This window comes from Sus scrofa, chromosome 10 (assembly GCF_054392235.1).
Source record: "Sus scrofa isolate SSC_HxYL_T2T_F1_AM1 chromosome 10, Sscrofa_HxYL_maternal_Yorkshire_Landrace_v2.0, whole genome shotgun sequence".
Taxonomy (NCBI): Eukaryota; Metazoa; Chordata; class Mammalia; order Artiodactyla; family Suidae; genus Sus; species Sus scrofa.
The window spans coordinates 56,355,482-56,360,344 of NC_139392.1; the positions used below are offsets into that span (position 1 = coordinate 56,355,482).

General features: G+C 40.7%; 2 non-coding genes across 2 annotated transcripts; both read left to right on the forward strand.

Annotated features, from left to right (window-relative positions):
- The first annotated feature begins 230 nt into the window (after positions 1-230).
- On the forward strand, positions 231-419 carry LOC146399440 (U2 spliceosomal RNA). Its single transcript, XR_014818503.1, has one exon. It is a non-coding gene; the product is annotated as a U2 spliceosomal RNA (small nuclear RNA).
- Positions 420-3,741: 3,322 nt separating this feature from the next.
- Positions 3,742-3,849, forward strand: LOC146399441 (U6 spliceosomal RNA). The gene has a single exon (XR_014818468.1). It is a non-coding gene; the product is annotated as a U6 spliceosomal RNA (small nuclear RNA).
- The last annotated feature ends 1,014 nt before the right edge of the window (positions 3,850-4,863 follow it).

A 4,863-nucleotide genomic window follows, 5' to 3' on the forward strand; every position in this document is an offset into this window, starting at 1 on the left:
AGTATTAACAGAGTGGAATCAAATCCACTGGTCTATTTTACTTTATATTGGTAAAAGCGACTACTTTCTGCTTTTTCTTCCTGCATATGCTATGATTTTTTAAACCTCAGAGTAGTTCTCAAGGCTATCTAAACATCTTTTTTTTTTTTTCCTAGAAATATTTCTCTCCTTCCAGTGTTTTAGGATATAAGTTTTCTAATACATAGTAAAGCTTTAGAATAGTTTACCCCATCGCTTCTCGGCCTTTTGGCTAAGATCAAGTGTAGAATAGTTTACCCATGATTAATATATTATCAATCACAACTAAAAATCCAGTGGCTAAATGGAAGTTAATATTTTACATATTAGCATTCTATTTTTCGTTTCTTTTGGTCACATCTGAAGCATGCTGAAGGGCCCAGGCCAGGGACTGAACCTGTGTCACAGCTGTAACCAGAGCTACAGCAGCGACAATGCCAGGTCTTTACCCCACTGAGCCACAAGGGAACTCCTAGAGTTCTATTTTATATCAGAGGGGACAATCAACAGACAATTTGTTCATTCAACAAGTACTTATTGGGAATATGCACAGGTCAAACACTTTGATTAAACATTATTTCTGTGATTATTAGTGTTTAGACATTTTGGTGTCTGAATTTAACAGCATTTATGTTTGAGAGTATTGACTATTTCTTTATTCTACATGTAAAAATAGATATCTGCATACAGTTCTATACACATATATAAATGCATGATACATATACATAAACACAAATTTATAGATAGAAAAAAATCACGTCTCTTACCACTTGCTGGAAAAAAACCCTGCTGATTTTAACAAAAGAGGACAATCTTAGATAATTAACTTGTCATGATAAAGGAAAAATGTCAAAAATGGGTGACTTTGAAACATTAATAGCTAAAGAAAGCAAATAGATGATAATTTTTATTTTTTAGTTGAGTTTGGATTATCCAGTAGTCACATCTTGATTGGTGCTGATTTCTGCTTATACCACACTCTAGCTGACTTTTTTCAATCCCTAGATCTTTTTCACTTAAGTGAAATCAAGTGAGAGTTTGTTCAGGGGTGAAGGGGCAAGACTCCTGAGATAAGAGTCCCAAATTGAGTTACAGTCTCCTGACCATGAGCTGCTTAACCTTAGCTGGTGAAAACTACTTGTAAAAAGAAGATTACCTTGTCCTAAGGATCATTCTGACTTCTGGCCGGTTTAAAGATCTACAAAACCAAAATGCATTTGGCTACAGAGGAAAGAAAGAATGTGGCTTGACTTGCAGGTTCTACCCCTTCCTAACTCTGCAACCTCAGGCAAGTGACTTAACTGTACCAAGCTGATGTGGGATTAAGGACAGGGCCCATGCATGCTAACTCTGTAACCTGGGGCATGTTATTTCATCTTCTTGATTCTTAGTTTTCTCCAAGGAACATGGTGGTAGTCATAGAACTACTTAGCTCATGGGGTTTAGGAGTGGGGGTGGCTTAGGTAAGCGCAGGGAGTTGCTTAGCTCCATGTGAGTGGGTGGGAGAGCATCACCTGGTGAGAACAACTGATGATAGTTGGGTGATGGATGGGCAACTGATGGAAGAATGATGGCATTAATTTGTTCTCTGCTCTCCTATTAAGGAGAACTGAATACATAAGAATAAAAGCGACTCAGGCAAACGGACAAGGTTGTGACACAAGACAGACCGGACCTGTGCCTCCTGTCTCAGTGTACCTCGGTGCAGCTGAGAATCGCCCTGGGGGGCCTAGCTTGCTATTTATGGCCGTCAAGAGGTCTGGGTGCCCAGAAGGGATATTGCCTGTCCAGCCTAGACAACTTAAAAAGCACTTAGAGGAATGCAGTTCCATTAGACCCGGCATAATGGACCCACTCAGGGCCAGGCTTTGTAAATACACAGCTAATGTCATTCCGACATGTTTACAGGCTGGGACACGCTTCACATGGGTCAGGACCTTTGAGTGAATCTGCTGGTGCTCAGGCTCAGGAGCCAGGTCCTTTCCCTCTCACATCCAGGACTCTTTGACTTGCACACAAAAAATTAAAAAAACTGGCAGTAACCCAATTACTGCTTCAAAAGACTGTGGGATGACCTTGGAGGTGCCCAAGTCAGACCAGCACGAGGCAATTGCCCAGAGGTGAAGAAAAGCCATTATCATACTTTGTAGCTGGTTAATTAAAGGCTATTTTTGTCATCTTCAATTCTGAGAAAGTCAAGAGAGTTACAGTCAAGCTTTTACAAGAGAAATTCCTGAAATAGTAGGGTAGAAGGGGCAAGACAATCATAGGCTTTCTCTCTTCCAAATAAGAGTTAAGCATTTGTCCTTCTTACACCCTCCAAATTTTGCTTGGTGCAGTGTAAACCAAGATTCCAGCGCTTTTTTTGAAGCTTCCTGGAGTCTAAATTACTTGGAGATGATCCTACAGGAGGAACTCACTGTTGTGGTTTATCTGATGCCTTTTTCTGTTTTGGAAGGTCATCGGCGTTTGCTGATGACAGAATGTAAAAGTCTTAGTATTTTGTGTTAAAAGCTCATGAAAGCATTTCTTCGAATTTCTCCCTTTATATTCTCCATTTCAAATACGGGTTAAAAGCTCATGGAAATGTTTCTTACAATTTTTTCCTTTAAATTCTAGAGTCCAACTTATTTCATTTTTCAAAATATGGCAGTATTTCCTAACTCAGAGCAATTTTGAATTGATGCCTAATATTTTAAAGCTAGCAGACTTCTAAAAAGTCATTTTATGGGCTGGTGCATTTTTGGCACTCATTTGCAAGGTCAAAATCATCTGACTACAGTAAAAATTTATATAATTCAAAATTCTATGGCAGGAGAAAAAAATCATCTCAAGTCAATGACTTCCAATGTCTAGAGAGTACTTCTAATTTCGTGGCGCCTGAGTCCCTACTTGCCTCATCTCATTCCACTCTTCAATCCCCCCACAAGAATGTGGAATCTCCTTGTATCGTCAGTAAGAGGGGTGGCACCTTATTCTTTGCTTTTCTTTTCAGACAGAAAATTAGGATTACGCATTTCCAAGTAAATAGTCAACTTGGAATTTTCAAGTCAAGTGATACTAATTCCACATATCAGACATTTACACTGAGTTTCCAAGTTGTCAATATTTAGCAACCTAGCCTATTGCAAACTTGACCATGGAAATGACACATGACCTTCAAGTCTAAGATTCCAGGAATGAAGCAAAACCCCTACCAGTCAAATTGTTTTGGAGTTCGCCACTGGTGTGTCAAAGGCAAGGGAGCAGGCTTAGGAAGAAGAAGACTGGCAGAGAACCAAGAAAATAACAAAGGACTTCTTTGGATTTCTGACTCGTAGCTCTGCCCACAGTACTCTATAACCTTATTACTCCAAGTTCATTACTGATCCTGTTCCTAGACTCAGTGAAGGAATTTCCAACGGGAATATGGTGACCTTCCACACCTTAGAAGAAACTGGCATATATAATGCTGCTGATGATCCTAGGGCCAACGTAGAGAGAGCACACTTGTGTACTTCTGGATTTTGTATATGCTGCACTTACTCTGACTGTTAAATTCCTGTTCATCCTTTTGGCACCAACTCTAGCGGCATTTCTTCTCTCTTAGCCTACAGCCTAGGATTATTTGATCATCCCTTTCTCTTTTTGCCATTGCACATTGAGGCAATCTGTATTGCACCCTATTGCAGTTATTCATGTTTTTTCTAATCATCTGGAAGTTGAGCCTAAAAAGCAGGAATCGTGCTCACTTAGGCAGCACAAATACTAAAATTGGAATGATGCAGAGAAGATTTAGCATGGCCCCTGCACAAGAATGACATGCAAATTTGTGAAGCCTTCCACATTTTTCCATGAAGTGGGATTGCTGACGAAGAGATTAAAAAAAAAGGCAAAGAGCAGGAATCACATTATGTTCACTAATTTATCCTCAGGATCGTATGCAGAGCTAGGCAGGTTCCAAGATCACAACAGAAAGTCTTCAAAGGCTGGACAAAGAAGCTCTCAGCTCTCTGCTCTCCCCTCCATCTCCCTGCCTGACCGACCTTCCATCCTTCACCTTTCACCCCACTCCAGCTCCTTGCTCGGGCCCTGAGCTTCCACAGTAGTACTGTGATACCCTCTGAGACGCAGCACAGGAGATTGGGTTTCCCATTAGGAGCACACCATCAATTCTAACGAAATCAGGTGATTGGGTGTCCCTTGGCTATCCATGGCTCCACATCGATGTCCAGCACACAGCAAGGATCTTTGCACATAAAAATGATCAATCCGGATATTAACATTTCGTGGAAGTTAGTGGTGACTAAGACGTGCCACCACTTCTGCTGCTTCTGCATGTGGCTTCAGAGAAGCCTTCTCATTGAATGATGAGCAGATTCTGTTTGATTCCTCCCTTGATCCCTGAGCATCTCTCCAGTCTTTTAGCATGAAGATAGTGTCTAGCTGTCCACATTTCAAGTAATTCACAACTTGCTTTTAAATCTAGACCTGTCCAGGAGGTCAAAATAATTAAAGACCGAGACTGGGCCCTTGAAATGGATCACCAGGGTTCTTTTCTGGGTTGGGGCACACGCATTGCCAGCATAAGGCTACAGACAATTCATTCATGGTGTCATCCTTTTTAGCTGACAGAAAAATAACCCGTTGTTCTTTGGGGAAACTAATGGATGGATAATGATGACAAGATTAGAATAGCCAAACCAATAGATATTTTAAAGTCCCTTTGCTTGGCTTTGAAAAGGACTAGAATTAACTGTTAATATGCTAGCTGGCCTTGATCCATTTTGGATCAAATTTCTAGACACTCCTGTCCCATCCTCTGCCATAAGTAGAATGAATTGCCCTCTACTCCATCCTCATAGC